We start from the raw sequence: 18,182 nt of genomic DNA on the forward strand, positions 1-18,182 counted from the left end.
CTAAAAAGCTTCTGTATATCAAAAGAAGCAACTAACAGAGTGAAGGGAAGACCCACAGAATGGGAGAAAATCTTCAGCAGCAACACATCTGACAGAGGTTTAACATTGAAAATATATAATGAACTCAAAAAACAGGATCAGGAAAGTAACACAATTAAAAGATGGTTTAAGGAGCTGAACAGAGAGTTCTCAAAAGAAGAAATAAATATGGCTAAGAAGCATGTTAAAAGGTGATCAACACCATTAATAATTAGGGAAATGCAAATTAAAACCACTTTAAGATTTCATCTTACCCCAGTTAGACTGGCTAAGATCAACAGTATAAATGATACCAAATGTTGGAGAGGATGTGGGGAAAGTGGAATGCTCATCCACTTCTGATGGGATGGCAAACTTGTTCAACCCTTATGGAAAGCATTGTGGAGAACTCTTCAAAAACTACAAATGAAACTACTACCATTTGACCAAGTTATACCACTTATTGGCATATATCCAAAGAACTCACCCAACTGCAGAGACACTTGTACATCCATGTTTGTTGCTGCTCTTTTCACAGTAGCTAAGAGATGGAAGCAACCTAAGTGTTCCTCAGCTGACAATTGGATAATGAAAATGTGGTTCATTTATACAATGGGGTTTTACTCAGCAGTAAAGATGAAGTCATGAAATTTGCAGGTAAGTGGATGGAACTAGAAACTGTTATGCTAAGTGAAGTAACACAGACTCAGAAAAACAAATGTCGTATGTTCTACCTCATATGTAGATCGTAGCACCAAACCCTTATAAGTTAGTATGTTTCCAGACACAACTATAGGAACCAAGATAATTGAAAGGAACCAGGGAGGTAAAGGAAAAGAAAGAATGTGAAAGAGAAGAACAGTAGGAAATAGTTGTTAATAAGGGAGATAGGGATAAAAATGGGGTTAAGTAGAAGAGGGAGAGAGGGTTATACAAGGAACCTTCTGGGATAAAGGGAAAGAAGGCACTCAAGAGAGGTGGGACCATAGGAGAAAGGTATTATTAAGGGAGAAATGGGAAAATGTGGGCACTTTAAGTGGGGAAACCATGGTGGAAGGGTTAGATAATGCGGGAGGTAAATAATGCCTAGCTAGTTAAAAAAAAAAAAACAGAGGGCACCATATTAATTGAACATCCTACTGACAAATTATACATACAACTAGCTCAAGGAACATAATATATGTCTAGGAAAGGTTTTTCTGAGAGCCTTTGGTCTTTGCCCAAGCTTTATCTCCATAGCACATGGAGATAAATTAAAAGTACCAGGCTGTTGGAACTAACCACATAATTAAAATTACCAGAATCTTGGAATTAACTTTCTTGTATGTTCAAGAGCCATACTTTGAGGCCTATACTAATTCGGTCAGAGGGACTTAAAGGACAGTTTTTGTGCCTTGCCCTCCTAGGTCTACTAAGTTCCAGGGGACTATGAACATCTCTCAAAATGTCCTGTAACTGTGATGAGCCACATGTCCTCTTGATCATGCTGGGCATGAAGACTGCACTAAATGGACTCGAACAAATGTCCACTCCACAAAGACGAGGGTCAACACAGAGGAACATTTCCTTCATGCTTCCAAGTGAAGCCACTCATGGTCGAGCAGGACATTTGACTTATCTTCACATAGGCGAACTGGTAAAAAAAAAAAAAAAAGAGCCAGGGCCTCCTCCCAAGCCCATGTGACCCCCGAGGAACAGATCCTCAAACGATTTTAAGAGTAAAAATATATTGGTTTATCTGTGTCAACTGCATGGTCTTAAACACCCAAAAGTAAAATATAACCAAAGATTAAAGGGATCAATATAATTCTTTAAGAGTCCATGTGTATAGGTAAAGGCTACATAATAAGAAACAATGCCAGACAGGAGATATCTTCCTTTGAGTTGCTGGCCATGGTGGCCCAAGAGACTCCCAGAGAGTAACCCAGCATAGAACTGAGAAAGTGAACAACAGACCCCAGTCTTATATAAAGGAATATTGGCAACAGCTTGCTGCTAGATGAAGAGGAGCTGATCTTCCTAAAGCAAGGAACTATAGACAGACTGAGTAGACTCAGAGGATGGACAAATACTGGGGAACAGCTTGGGGCACTGACAACACAGTGGACAATAACAGGGGTGACAGAGTATATGGGCTTCAGCAGGGGCGGGGGGGGCATGGGATGGTGTCTCTTGGGATGTGGGTATATAGATGAATAAGATTGTTTGGGATGTTCAGTATGAGATACACAGAAAAAATCAATAAATGAAAATGAGTTATATTTGAATAAAAAGCACAAAAATTTGTTTCATGTTAATTAGTAGATGTGAAAAATATTACCATTGAATTCTACATGATGACTTTATATCCATGCTCAGATGCCAAGGATCTCAGAAAATAACCGACTGTGACTAGTAATAATCAGATATATAGAGATTAGGGATGCATGTGCAAACATCTAAGTGCTAGTTGCATTAAAAATGAGTTTTTTTTGTATGAAACAGCATATTTTAATAATGCAATGGAGATATTTTTAACAGGTTAAAACCTCATTTTATTTTATGTCTTATAGGGTTTGTACTGAGTACAAAAATAATAGCTGTATTAATTCAACTGTAAACCCAAAAATTCATAGCCAGTTCTGAAAGAGATGCATCTTAGCTCTGGAAATTGGTATTTAATATGTCAATGCTGTTGTAATGAAATGCTTCTTCTAATTATGTGGTTATTAAATAAATAATTTAAAAAAGACTTTTCACACACACTTCACTATTTGTGTGGCATTTTTGTTGTTGTTGTTGTAAAGCATAGTCTTGCGATGTGGCCCAGGCTTTCTTCCATCTCAAGAGTCTCTTTTCTGAGTCTCAGCTGCTGGAATTAGCTGTGCTACTAGGCTTGACTTTCTCTTCTTTTGAAACTTCTGTTCAGATCTTCATGTAGGCATTGTGGAGATCATAGAATTTGAGGCACCATGTTTATTCCCAGGAATCAATAAAAGGAGATAGAATGTCTATTTCTTTGAGTCTGCCAGGAAGTTCTAGATGCTCTTTTAAAGAGTTCAACTTGTTAGATAAACACAAGACAATATCCCTTTTGATTAACTAAAAGTAGACTTATCAGTACCCTTAATTACATCTGAAACCACCCTTAACCTTTGCTATATCTCGTAACATAAGGATACTTCTGAAATCCTATTGCTTTTGCTGTGTTTTAATGTCCAGAAATATCTTACAGATACTATTCATGCTCAGAGGGAGAGATTAGCAATGTGACTCATTGGGGGTCACATTAACATTTTGTCTATCACATTGTGCCAATGATCACTTTAATTCTACGATAACCTACTTTGAGTGGGAGGTAAGAGTAAAGAACTATAGAATTTTGAGATGCTGCAATTAGGTAATTACTAAGGAGATGTATTTACTCATGAATGAATGAATGAATAAATGAATGAATGAATGAATGAATGAACAAATGAAGAAGCAAACCGTGAGAGGAGAGATTTCCCACACTTGTGATTGAAAATGCAATGCAAATCACAGGAACTCCTGAAGCTCTGTATATGATGAACTCTAAGGGCTTACCCTTAATTCTCATGCTGGATCATAGTTTCCTTTTAAATTATTGCTCTTCTTGACAATTTCTTTTTTTCTTTCTGAGTGGACACAGTGTAGTCTAAGATAAACTCATGTTGGCATTCATATGCCTTCCTGAAGAAAAAGATGGCCTTCTGTGGGAAGTGAGCAGATTTAACTAGGCAGCTGCATTAAAGACATGCCATTGAAAAGCATTTTTGAATTTTCTGTTTCAAAATGGAGGGGGAAGGGAATGTCATGCCTCAAGAATTGACATGTGTTCACTCACGAAATTTCTTTTATTTCTTGTGTATGTATGAATGTGTGGATTGTGAGTGTGTGTGCACATGTCTCTGGAGGACAGAGGTCAGTTTTAGATGTCGTTCATCGTGAGTCATCTACTCTCTCTCATAAGAGACAGTCCGTTGTTGATCTGGAGCTCACTGGCCAGCAAGCCCCAGTTTTCCAAATGCCTCTACCTTTCTAGACTTGGCATTATAAACGTGTGCTTACATATGACTTTTTCACATGTATTCTGAGAATCAAAATCAGGTTTAGTGAATTTACTGATTGAGCCATCTCCCCAGCGCCATTGGCGGAACTTCTACAGAGCATCTTAACAGGTGCCAAACCTCACAAAGCCTAGGCACAAATGCAGAAAGATGGACACAGCAGCATTTGTATCTCTAGGAACTTAGTGAAATTACTAGGAATTTAGTGAAAGAAATAGAATCATAAGTTGAGGAGTAGACAAATTGGTGACTTGAGGCATCATATTGGGGGTGGAGAGAGACCACTTTTGGGTATTATGCTGAATAAATGTGGGAGCAGAAAGGGCATGCTGATGCAGGGAAAGATCACATGCGGACCGGAAATGGCTGACGCTGGGAGGGGTGTGTGTGAATGACTCAGAGGGGAAAGCAGAGAGTGGGCCTTTTGGACAGAAATGTTGAATGAGTCAGCTGATATTTTTGGTCCCAGGTACATACTGCATCTTAAAGGAGATTTTACTGTGTGAGTGGCACGGGCTTTGTGCTGCAGGTGGCTTCACTCCTGCACAGGCACTTCTGCCAAAGTGGAAGATGGTAAAATACAGTCTCCACTCCTATACCTTTAGAATCGCTACTTGCCAATGTCAGTAGAATGCTGCATGCCACTCCAGAAAGATCCCATGTGAAGGCTGTTTCACGCCCAGGTCTTTCTCCTTTAAACATAATCATTGAAAACTTGCAAAATTCTCAAAGCTGTATTTCCTTTTGCATTATATCAATGGAAATTATGAATGTACTTAATAAAAAAAACAACCTTGACAGTTTTATAAAATCACAGTATGTAGGAAATAAAAAAGAATACACTTTGCTTTTCTTCATTTATTACCCAATGAAAATAAAAAAGTCATCGTTTTGGATACACAATGCTGTCCTTCAGCATGAACTCATGTGCTTTATATTAATATGAGAATACGACATTGGCAATGATTATCAAGCAAGGCTCATGTGTGATTTTGCATTCTAATACGGTGGTTCTGACGCAGTGTTATGAGTGAGTGATGTCTTCCCTGTGTTTAGATTATAGGTTTCAAATGATGCTTAATCCATAATCTAAGTGGCCAACGGCCTTGGTGTATATGTTTACATTTACAGGGGTGGGGGGAAGTGGCAGTAAAGTGATCGTGAACTCCAAATACAAACCTCAATCACTTACACATGTTCCATAAGGATTACTTGTATTTTTTTTTCTTTAATGATCTGTAACTAAAAGCGAACTTATAACTAAAATCTTATAAGAAGGCCAGGATTTGGAACTAGTGTGATCTGGATTCAAAGACAGAGTCTACCATTTCCTGGCTATGTTTATTGGATGAATTGCCTACATTCCACACATTTCAGTTTCATCATTTATAAAATAGGAATGATTACAATGTGTTCTGAAATTTCGCTACATAAATGGAAAGAGCATACATAAAAGATCTAACTACCAGGAGTTAAAGAAAGAGATTGAGTATTGTAAATAACAGCATGCAGAATGGTAAGAAAACATGCATTGAATTAGGCACTCAATTAATCTAGGTATTGGGCTGTAAACTGTATTAACAATGAACAGGGTTATGGGATCTCTTTAGGAGCCTTGAATCCTGGTGACAGGAATAATAGCTGTAGACTATTGGGGAGTCATTTGAGCCCTGTGAGCTATAGCTTACATATCTGAAAAGTCAGTATAATCACATGTGCATTGCATTATTTTCATGAAGTAAATCAAACAATTTATATTAATAATAAGGTGAGAGCATGTATGCAGGAAATTGTGTCAATAGATCAACATCATCATTGCTATTGCCATCATCATATCAGAATTTCATTATTTCTATGAGAAATTTAAAGGCATTGGTCCATTTTGAGGCTGAAATTATCACACATGTAGAATTGAGGTTCCAAAGCTTTGTCCTGTGGAATTTAAAGATATTGCCATCCTCCTCTTAGCGTATTTGCGGTGAGGAGATAAGTATTAACTTACAGTTAATAAGACCACATGCAGCTGTAGCCGTTTTAGAATCTTAGTTTAGAATCTGTACCTATCTCATTAATTCATCTATGAAAGAGCAAAGGTCACTGAATAATAATCAGTGTCAGAGCCTAGCTTTTCTGTGTTCAATGCTGCTACCTTCCCATTGCTAAATCAAGGAGCAATGAGAAGGAACACAGTAACTGAAATATGATAGAGAGGAAATGGTCCCTAGATGTGTCTTGGACTGATGGCAAAAGAGGAATAACTTTATAAGTTTGTCATAGAGGATACTATGGATTGCAACTGTGGTTTGTAGATCAGGTATTGGGGAAGTTAAGGCACAGTTGATCTTTTACTTATGTGTAGTTATTAGGTAGGTACTCCGACATCAAGAGATGTGTTTTGGATTAGCTAACATATTTTTCCTTCATGTTTTACTCTGAAATTTACTTGCAGAATGAGCTTGAAAAAGCAAGGTGATGTGAGATAAGTTACTTGACTTCTCTGGGCTACAATTTGTTCATAAGTCCAATGAAAATAGCAATCTTCTTTTTTATTTTTTTATTGAGCTTTTGTACATTTCATACAATAGTTCTTAATAAAATTTAGATTCCCTCCCCCATCCATGCCCCCTACCTCCCCAACCAGACCTCATGTAGCCTGCCATACATGTTAAGTCCTATCCGGCAGATTCTTATTCTTTAAAAGCTGGCCAGTTGTGGCCTTCTGTGTGCATCGCATTCTGTGGTATAAGGACGTTTCACTGGTGAGAGTTGAAGGATGCGCTAGTTTTTCTCTCCACCCCACCCCCCGCATTCTGCTGTGTTCCAGGAGCCTTAGGTGTAGAGGCTCAACTGTATATGTGTCACCTTGGACTGGGCATCTCTCAGACATATATTCTCTGTGTCTCACCAGTTGTGGGATTCTTTAGTAGCCTCCATCTGCTGAAAAATGAAGCTTCTTTGATGAGTGGTGTATGGTATACTTGTCTGTAGATATAAGGATCCATATTTATGATACGGTAAGAAATTTCATTTGTCTAGAGATATGACAGAGATACGTTTTTCTCTAGGTTCTGTGACCTCTCCAGCCATGTGTCTTTGGCTGTGTTTACAGTGCAACCCATGAGTTCACTCTCATTGGGAGGTCTTTAAGTCCAATTAGATAGCTGTTGATTAGCCCCCCAGGTAACAGAGCCACTACTGCACCAATAGAGGTAGTTTGCTGTGCTAACTGTTATGGTTATTAGGCTCTAGGGCTGGGTTGGATCATTGATTGATTTTCTCCTTGAGCAGCTTGCATAGTATCCTCTAGAACTATGAGAGCTAAACTTCAAGGAGAAGGCTTCCAGGTCAGTTTCTGCTCCATTGCTCCAAGTCCTGTGTCTGAAGTATGTCCTGTCTTCAGCAGAAGGGTCTTAGCTTCCAGTTCTGGGAGATAACCAAGAGCTATGGAAATAGACTGTGTTATTTTAGGAGTCTCTTGAACTTCTCTGACCAACCATTGGTAGGGAGAGCTCTCCTGTCTGGCTCTTGTTCTTTGTTATATAGCCCCAGGTATACATAGGCACTAATGTTCAGACACCATTTCTTGGGGTTTTGGAGGTAGCATATTTCTCTCTGACCTCCCTAGCTCCCTAAGATTCATTCATCTTTACTCTCTCTCCCCCATCTGACTTCCTCCTCCCTCCCCAGTCCAACTGTCCCCATTTCCCCTCCCTTCCCCCAATAACACCTGCCTCTTGCCATTACCTCTCACCATAGGAATGTTCCAGGTGTGATGGCATAGGCCTTTAATGCCAGTACTCTGGAGACAGAGGCAGGTGGATGTCTGTGAGATCAAGGCCAGTCTGGCCTACATAGCAATTTCTAGGCCAGTAGGGCCCACAGGGAGACCCTGTCTCAAGAAACCAAACCGAAACAAAAGATGATAGGGCTGTTATGAAACTAATTTGTGTATAATACTCAAAATATTCTTTGGTGCCTAGTATGTGTTTATTATTATTGTATACGTATATCTGTATAAATCCTTGTCAGCTGACAGTTGCTAGCATTTATAGATTTGATGAAAATACTGAAGGCCTCACTGACATTTAAAATCATTTTCTATAGCGATAATGATTCAATGTCAATATACACTTTGATGCCATTTTAGGTTTCTAGTATTTTTAATATATTAACAAATATTTGTCGAGTGCGTCTTCTGTGCCAGACATTGTTTTCTCCCAACAAAGGAAGCAATACCATTATAGTCACATTTATTCATTCATTCACTCATTAATTCATTCATTCATTGATTGCTAAGGATGGAATACAGTGCCTAATAAATGCTAGGTATGCCCTACAACCCTGAGCTATATCTCCATGCTGAAATAATCTCCATTGAAAAAAGAAAACAAAACACCCCAAAGTTTTTGTAAGGTGAGGTTAGCAAATTTGCTTCACATCATGTTTCTTCTTTCTTAATAGTTCATGCACGGTTAAGTCCAGCTCTTTTGTCTTTTCACTGACTGTTGCTTCACCATCATCTTGCTTTTGTATCTAATACAATGCGCCTAGCTAGAAGCATACTAAAGGAGGGTTACGGATTTTTTTTTTTGTGTGTGTGTGTGTGTAGTACCAAAATGGGCTTGAAAACAAGCCCACCTCTTGAAACAAGAGGGCCATGATGCACCAAGAACTAAGAGACAGCCAGAAGTTCAGAGTCCAGAATAAGGATGTGACAGGAGCCCCAGAGCACAGCAAGACATACCCAAGGACTTCCCCAATAGTCTGGCTGACTTCTGTGGTCTTCTTGTCTGTGTATACCAAGATAATCTCCTGACTCCTAATCATTCTTCATGAGCCACGAGGATGAATTTGCACTAAACTATCAGCATTTTCTCCTTGGCTATCCTTATGATCAATAGCACCATTTGCCAGATGGTTCTGTAATTGAGGAGATGGCATGTGGATGTGACATGTGACGTATTGAAAGTAACTGACCCAAGTGGGAAGTGGACTGATAAGATTATTCATACCAGGCTTTCAGGATCTCATTTAATAAAAGCTACAGAATCAGACCCAAGGTTATAAAAACAGATGCAAAAAATTGACATTGGAGTAAGAAAACAGCATCCATTGTGTTTCTTATGCTAATCAAGTTTTAAACAGATATCTGGGGCTAGAGGTTCAGACAAAGATTTCCTTTCAAAAGGACAAAATTTTATATGGATGCCAGGAAGAATTTGGTTCCTATCCGTTTCTATCAAGACTATATTTTTGGTCCTGACCAGGCAACTTTAAATGTCAAGAGGTTCCGGAGGAAAGGGCTGAATGCCCCAGAAGTCAGTCTCCAAATCTCAAGTTCCTCACTATCACTGATCCTCCATCTCTAACATCTCTGCTGAAGAAAAATGGTGGCATTTGAGGTCTCCTTGAATTTCTTGAAATATGCAATTTCTCTCCAGGTTGAAGGTTCTTCTCCATTTCAGTTCTTTATAGGAATCAAAGTTAAACATGCTGTCACAAACCAAATTCAAGCTCTCATACTGCTGCAGATATAGAGTGGGACACTGTAACAGTGCTGCTATGTAGATCCCTCTTTCCTAGTCACCATCCTAGGGGAGTGCTCACTGTGAGTGCTAACAAAGCCATCAGTGTCAGTTTAAGTTCTCTGTGGTGTTAGCCTCTATCCCACTTCCTCCTAGTCCTCCTCCTCCTACCTGCCCCATGACCTCCCACCTTCTGCATTACAGTGTTAATGCTGTAGTTAGAAGTTGCTTGTCCTTCAATTTCTGTTAGAGGCTTTTCCTCTTTATCCTCCCATTGTCTCTGAATCTAGTCTGATTTTTTATGGTAAGGCTCCCACCTGCTTTCTGTTGCAGAGTGACCTTGGAATCTTTTGCTAGGGGAACACAGCTTCCTTGCCTTCTAGCTAGTAATTAGTGTCAGATGATATAAACGGCAGCATGAGTTACAAATAGATCTAGGAAAGGTGAAGTATTCCTTTGAGTTGAAAATATTCACATCATGGAATTATTGGAAAGCTTGAATGGTGAACCCTTGCATATTATGGATATATAAATATATAATTTTTGATACATTGTAGATAGGCTATAACTTCTCACACTCTCAATTTGGAAACCAGTTTTTTTTTCACACTGCAGTATTCGTTTTGATATCCATGCAGAGACAGATGGCATTTTGTCCCTCTTCCAAAACAGAGGAATAGTATGCCGAGCTATAGCTAGTATAATGAGAAGCCGTGTAAGTTGAAGATGAGGTAAAACCAGAGCATCTGTCAGCCCTCATGTGCCAGATTGGAGATGCCACAGACAAACTAATATTTCAACAAAAAGTTGAAGCAGATATAGGTTTGTGACCAAAATGATTGCATTTGATAACAATGCTATAGCAGATGTCCTAGAGTTCATGCTTGCTTTTTATTACTGCTCTGTGAGTGTTTTTGGAAGCAAGACCTGTCAGCACAGCTTGTATGGAACATGTTCGTTATAAAATTTTATTTTACAGAAAACAATGAGATGGAAAATTTGTAGCTAATCTGGTACTTTCCTATTCTATCATGTTTCTTTACTTGTTATTTGGGGAAAGATTCCATTCTTGTCTGATTTATGTTGGTGCTTTCTAGCCTAGAGAAAGAACACCATGTTAATTGGAAGTACAAAATGAAAATCAGAATTAATGTTCATTATCTAATGTTATGTTTCTAGTCAGGATCATTGAAAGATGTAGCTTAAGTTAAATCCATTCTGATATCTGGTTTTTGTTACTTTAGGGTAATTTTTTAAGTCTTTCTTTAATATCCCTGATTTGAAAATAAATAAGTAACATAAAAATTTCAAAACATCGTGTTGTACACAATAAATAAATAACTCACTTTTCAACTAAAAATGAAATGATTACTTACTTGATACAAATGAAACAAAAGGGGGCTGGAGATGGCTCAGTGGTTAAGAGCACTGACTGCTCTTGCAGAGGACCTGGGTTCAATTCCCAGTACCCACATGGAGGCTAAGAACCATCATTGACTCCAGTTCCAAGGGAATCCGAAGCCCTCTTCTGACCTCAGCGGCATTGCATGACACGGGTGCACTCATACATTCAGGCAAATCACACATACACATAAAATAAAAATAATAAATAAAATATAAAAAAATAACCAAAACAAAAGAAGCAGTGGAGCCACGGTTTTCCCTCTAGCATCTTTCTTCTAGAATTTGCTCAATAGTTATTTCCTTAAGAATGCAATTGTGGTTTTCTTGATATTTTATTTGTTATTTTTATTTAATGTGTATGGGTGTATTGACTGCATGTGTATAACTGCACCCATGTTGTGCAGTGCACACAGAAGTCAGAAGAGAGTGTAAGATTCCCCTGGAACTGGAATTACAGATGGTTGTTTGCTGCCATGTGGGTGCTGAGAACTGAATCTGGGTCCTCCACAAGAACAGTCACTGCTCTTAACTCCAGAGCAATCTTTCCAGGACCCAGAATGCAATTGTTTTAGATACAGATGATTTCAGCTACGTACAAATTTTGAGGACTGGGTTTGTCAATATGCAAGATGCCTTTTTAACCTAAGTATTATACAAAGCAACATTCATATGACTCAGCATAAAAAACTCACTGGTTCAGTACCCACAGTGTGTGCATTACCTGAAGGACAATTATTCCGAATTTCAGTGAAACAAGAAAGAGCTATATAACCTTATTGCCTTATAACGTGCTCTTATTAAGAGAAGACAATTATTTTTAAAGGCTGGGGAATATTAATCAAAGGTTATATGAAGAAGTCAAAATGTTATAGCAGCAAGTTTACACATAGGAAGAGAGTCCAATTACATTTAGGAATGTTTCCTATTACAGGGGCTTTTTGGACCATTTCTTAAAAGTGAATCATATTCAAGGACAAGTGTTCCTCTCTCCTTAAACTCAGTGGCTCTTGGGAAACATATGGTTTTACTCTTGGCACTCATCTTCCTGATTCCCTTGGAGTTCTTAACTTAGATTGCTTTATTTTCTGGCAGCTTGTGGTGTTGGAGTCTGCATTACATTGAAACCAGTAGCATGGTTTTGGGTTTGCCTGCATGGGTTGATGTGCAGTTGTTTTGCAGAGTGCTAAACCACACTCCCAGCAAGTCTCAGTTTGAATTGAAAATGTTATGATATAGTAACACACTAGTGTGTTAAAATAGATATGCATGTAATTAAATAAACATGTCTGAGCTAAATGAAGAAGTCAATTTTACTCTCATCTGTTTAACGGGAATTTCGCTTGTGTATTTTGTCCTTACATTGCCTGCCTTCACAATGCTCTTTTCTTTAAGTAACTTTATATTTAAAGTGGACTGAATTTTACATTTTATAGCATCAAATTTGTCATAGGTAAGTATCAAACAAATTTAATGTTATATCACATATATTAGGCTTCAGGGTTTTTGAACTATTTAAAGGCTTTAAAATGTGCATTTCATTGTAAAAGCATTTGGGTATAAATTTTTGATGATGTGAAAAATTTTCTTTTTCCGTCACTAACGCAGATGAATTACTTTCTTTCAAACCTTCTCCTAGAGGAGAAATGTCTTTGCATGACATTCAAGGTTTGTGTGCTGTTATACCAGCTCAGGGTACACATAAGCCCATGACGTTCAGTTTTGCCCATTAATTGCCAAAGTTCTCACGTGCTCACTAGGAGGCAGTGCAGAATCTCTCCCTTGACATCTCTCCTCTCACCTCTACCAAATTTCTAGAAGCTTGACGTCTCTTAGAGGCTGCAAGTTCAGAGGGGATGGGTATTGTGGCTTCTGCACCTAACTAAGGGCAGAACCGGAATCCTGGTTCTTGTTTGCATTTTCTATTCAAGGATGCTTTGGAAACTGGCAGTGTTTGAAGGTTTCACATTGAATTTTCTTGGGTCTCTTACACTGGAAGAAAAACATATATTCGATTACTACCAATCATCCTCTGTCTTAGAATTTGAGAAAGGGGAAATTAAGGTGGCAAAATCTTTGTACCTTAATATTAAACAAGACCTTGGACTGTATAATTCTTTCAAAATATATTCATATGATTTCAAAAGAGTAGATGGATTAGCCAATTATTACAGCTAAAACTCATCCAGGCTTAGAGAAGTCAAGCAATAACAATGCAATCCTACTTTGAATTGCCTGCCCAACCTCTTAAGGTCCAATCTTGGGCCCAGAGGAGAGAAAGGATGGAGAAATATATATATCTCCATCCTTTCTCTCTCTTCAAAATATATTCATATGATTTCAAAAGAGTAGATGGATTAGCCAATTATTACAGCTAAAACTCATCCAGGCTTAGAGAAGTCAAGCAATAACAATGCAATCCTACTTTGAATTGCCTGCCCAACCTCTTAAGGTCCAATCTTGGGCCCAGAGGAGAGAAAGGATGGAGAAATATATATATCTCCATCCTTTCTCTCTCTCTCTATGTAAATAATAAGTAGGCATAATTTTTCCAGGAACTATGATGCCTTTTCTGTACCCATGCAGACAATTGCTTTGTTCAGGAACTTCCCTTTAGAATGACTGTCATTGTAGGACTTATTGAGTCAACTATGGTAATTTTAAAAAAGAATTCATAGGGCAACATATAGGAGAAAGTGCAACTAAGGTGGTAAAGAGACAGCTTTTATTGAATGTATATTCTATCAGGGTCAGTGATCAAGCATTGTTTTTTTTAAAAAAAGATATTTATTGTTTTTATTTTATGAGTGGATTACCTGCATGTAATTAAGTGTACCTGTTCGTGTTGTGCAATGCCTCTGAAGGTCAGAAGAGGGCATTGGACCCCCTGGAACTGGAATTCTGGATGGTTGTTAGCCACCATGTGGATGCTGTGCTGGAAACCGAACCCAGGTCTTCTGCAAGAGCTGTGGGTGCTCTTAATTGCTGAGCTATGTCTCCAGCCCCTAGGCACTATTTCTGATCAGATAAGCAAATTACTTAGACACAAAGATGACCCAGAAAAACAAGTTTGGCCCCCTTTCATCTTTTCACAAATTTTCAAACTATATGTAATGCTAAACCCAGATTGTGCTTATGGAAAAGACAAGGATTGGTTTGGCAAATGGACAAGAAAAGAAAACATACTGAAAATTGAAAAAAAAATTTAAATTTCTGGTTAAAAACATGCATTTCTACTCTCTCTCTCTCTCTCTCTCTCTACACACATACACACACACACACACACACACACACACTAACCAGGGAGAAATAGAAAAAAAAATATGAATTAATAACTTACCAGAATTTTACCAGCTCATTCCTCAAAGTAATTCAAGAAGAACAGCTTAGTTCTAGAACCACTGTGAAGTCTGAGAGAGTAACATAAAATGATGAATCTTTCTTCTGGGCATAGTTGAGGTAATACTGAACTAGCTAGCAAGATGGTGCTGCCAGACAGAGACCAAGGCTCATCTTGTTCCATGTCACAATCCCAGGTCATCTTTTTTCCTTAATAGTGACTTGTGGATAGTAGAAGATGATGAGTGAAGATAAATATTCATAAGACCCTTTTGCATGCTGCCATTATGTAGACTGAATATTTTCCTTGCACCAAATATGGTTTCTGTACCTTTATGCTAAATCTTACTTGGAATTATATTGTTATTAGTGTCTACTGAAATGAGCTCTTGGGTTTGAAAAAAAAGGTTATTTACAGTGCTTCTAGATATGATAAAATATATATTATGCAAATCTATACATTTACATTTCAGAATACCAAGTCACATATATCTGTACAATTTTTGCAAGCCAATTGAGCATAAACTTATTTTATGTAAAATGGTAGCATAATCCATATTTAATTCTGTAAAAAATAAATGGGGATAAAGAGAAACAAAATGATTAATAATGTTGAATCCCCTTTTATGTGCTTATTGCCATTTGCTTTATTATTTTATAAGGTGCCTTTTGTCACCTTTGTTTTAATGTAGTTTTCTTTCTTTTTTCTTTTCTTTTTTTAGCTAGTTGTTTTAGTGGTGCACTGGGGTTTGAAGCTCTGGGCCTTGTACCTGCTACACAAGCTGTCTACTACTGAGTTACACCCCCAGGTCCTGTTTTTCTTCCTAAGTTTTGGTTGGTCATAGCTCATTGTATATTGGGAGTATGTTCCTTTCTCTTATTTGTGATTTAAATGATTTCCTATATGTCATTTTTCTTTAACTTTGTTTGAATTATAGTTTTACTATATTCAAGTTTTAATTTTTAGTTTAATATATTCAAAAATTTAAACATGCATATGCTTTCTATTTAAAAAAATATTTTTATTAGTGGTGCATGGTGGCACACATCTTTAATCCTAGCACTTGGGAGGCAGAGGCAGGTAGATCTCTATGAGATGGAGGTCACCCTGGTGTACATAGGGACATTCAGGACATCTGGGGTTATAGGGAGACCCTGTCTCAAAAAGAACAAAAAATTTGTTTTTATTGATTTTTTGAGAATTTCATCCATTATATATTGATCATATTCAGACCCCTCCTTTCCTATCTCCTCTGAGATCCACTACCACATCTCTACTCCCTGAATTCATGTCCTCCGTTATTTTTTAATGTGTACTAAATTGTAATTTGTGTTCCCTAAATGCAGTTGGGTGTGGGCCCTTCCCTTGGAGTCTGGTCAACGTACTTGACACCTCAACCTTAAAGAAAATTGCCCCTCCCTCTCCCAGAAGCTATTAGTTGACAATAGTTCCTCAGCTAGGTTTGGTACTTCTTGACTACCTTCATAGATGCTGGGTATTTGTCTGGCTTGTGCTTACACAGGTCTTGTGAATGGTGTAAAAAGTGCTGTGGGCCGGGCGTGGTGGTGCATGCCTTTAATCCAAGCACTTGGGAGGCAGAGGCAGGCAGACCTTTGTGAATTCGAGGTCAGCCAGGGCTACATAACGAGTTACAGGACAGCTGGGGCTGCAGGGAGACCCTGTCTCAAAAAGACAGAAAAAAAAAAGTGCTGTGGGTTCATATGTGCAACTGTTCTGTTGTGCCCAGGAAACAGTTTCCTTGTATTCATCCACTTCCTCTGGCTCTAACAATCTTTCTACGCCCTCTTCCAAGATGGTCTATGAGCCTTATGGGAGAGGCAGAGGGGCTGTGATTTAGATATCTCATCCGTGGCTCTGCTGTCCAAAACCACATATTCTCTGCACTTTGACCAGTTGTGATTATCTGCACAATCTCCATCCGCTACACAAAGAAGTTTCTCTAATGATGTCTGGGGGCTGCACTAATCTGTGAATATAGAGATATATATTTAGATAGCAATTTGATACCATATCTATTTACAAAGTAATAGTAGTAGTTTACTCCTGGTGCCTATGAGCTCTCCAATCATGGGTTCTCGGCCAGATTTACAGTGTCAGGCATGTATTTCCTCCTGAGGAACAGTCAGAAAGTGGTTGGTTACCCTTATGACATTCGTGTTTGTAGTTTATGTAGGGGATAGCTTGCCACCTCAGTCTTTATTATAGCTCATAGGATTCATAGTTGAGTAAGACTGTTGATGATTTCTCCCCCAGTAGCCTGCATCACACCTTCTGGTATTATAATATCTAATCAGCAGGGAGGAAGATTCCCAGTAAGTACCAATGTGAATTCTCCACATCCGGTGAGCAAAGTGTGTTGTGTTTTCCGCAATAGGGTATTACTATCAAGTTCTGGTGGGTAATGTGCTTAATTTCTCCTTAAACTGTGATATTTTTGATTAGACCTCATATGTTCAGCAATATATCACTTTTCCAGATCATTTTATATTATATATTAAACTACTTCATATATTAGGTTCTATGTCTAGACTGTATTTAATGAGATACTTAAATCAGGAGGCTATGTCATTTAGTGGAAAGAGGATAATATTAAGGCCAAACCTACTTTGAAGAGAAATATATTTTAAATGCCTAGTGCTTGTGAGGTACTTTATATACACTTCTATAATCTCTAAATTGTATGATCTTCTCTCTTTTTTACATGTGAAATTCAGAAGCTTTATCTATTCCCTTGAGTTTTCATAAGCGTCTAGCAAAATAAAATAATACAACTATGCTCTGTACTGTAGTGAAGCACTGTAAAAATAACTGTGTAGGCTGAAGTTGTGCAACGTGTCCCCACTTATTAATTGAAACAAAATTATTATAGTTGCAAGATCTTTAAAATTTTGGCAACACGTCACCAAATACTCCTACTATTGCTTGCATGTGTATAGGAAAGTAAAATAAATTCATAAATTCATATTTATTTGACAAACTATAATTTAAAACATTGAAAATATTGAGAATCACTTCTTTTTCTTTGTAGAAAGTCACAAGAATCGCATTATCTTGGACTAGAGTCCATTAAGGTTTCTATGTGGTGCTGATTATGGAAAATAAAGATGGTGATAAATTACAAGAAACAGAAGCAAGGAGAGAATATTAGCTTGAAGTTTTTGCCTTCTTATCATGTGATTTTCAGTATGTGATTTTCAAAGTGCATTTCAATTCTATGCACTTTCTCTGTGCATTGCTGCTTATAATGCTTTCTAAATTTGAATCAGTTTCTAACATTTTTAAAAGTTCTATTTATTCCTTTTATTTTTATGTATATGAGTGTATTGTCTGCATGTATGTGAGTGCACCCATGTCATGAAATGCCTCGGAGGTCAGAAGAGGGCTTCAGGTTTCCCTGGAACTGGAGTTAAGGACGGTTCATAGCTGCCATTTAGGTTCTGGGAATCAAATCCAGGTCCTCTGCAAGAGCAGTCAATGGTCTTAACCACTGAGCCATCTCTCCAGCCTCAGTTTCTAACATTTAAAAAATTATTCTCTTCATGTTGGATATATATGAAATTGGGCAGGGGACAGTAAGGGGGTACAGATAGGGGATGGGATCTAAATATGAACAAAATACATCACATGAAATAAACAAAAATTCAATAAAAAGAAAAAATAGAAATTACAATTATTTATTTGTGGGAGTGTGTGTGTGTGTGTGTGTGTGTGTGTGTGTGTGTGTGTGCGCGCGCGCCCATGTGCATCCTGTGGAGGTTACTGTACAACTTGAAGGAATCAGTTCTCTTCTTCAACCATGTAGGTCCTGTG

This window comes from Nannospalax galili, unplaced genomic scaffold, assembly GCF_000622305.1.
Source record: "Nannospalax galili isolate Female #2095 unplaced genomic scaffold, S.galili_v1.0 scaffold198, whole genome shotgun sequence".
Lineage (NCBI taxonomy): Eukaryota > Metazoa > Chordata > Mammalia > Rodentia > Spalacidae > Nannospalax > Nannospalax galili.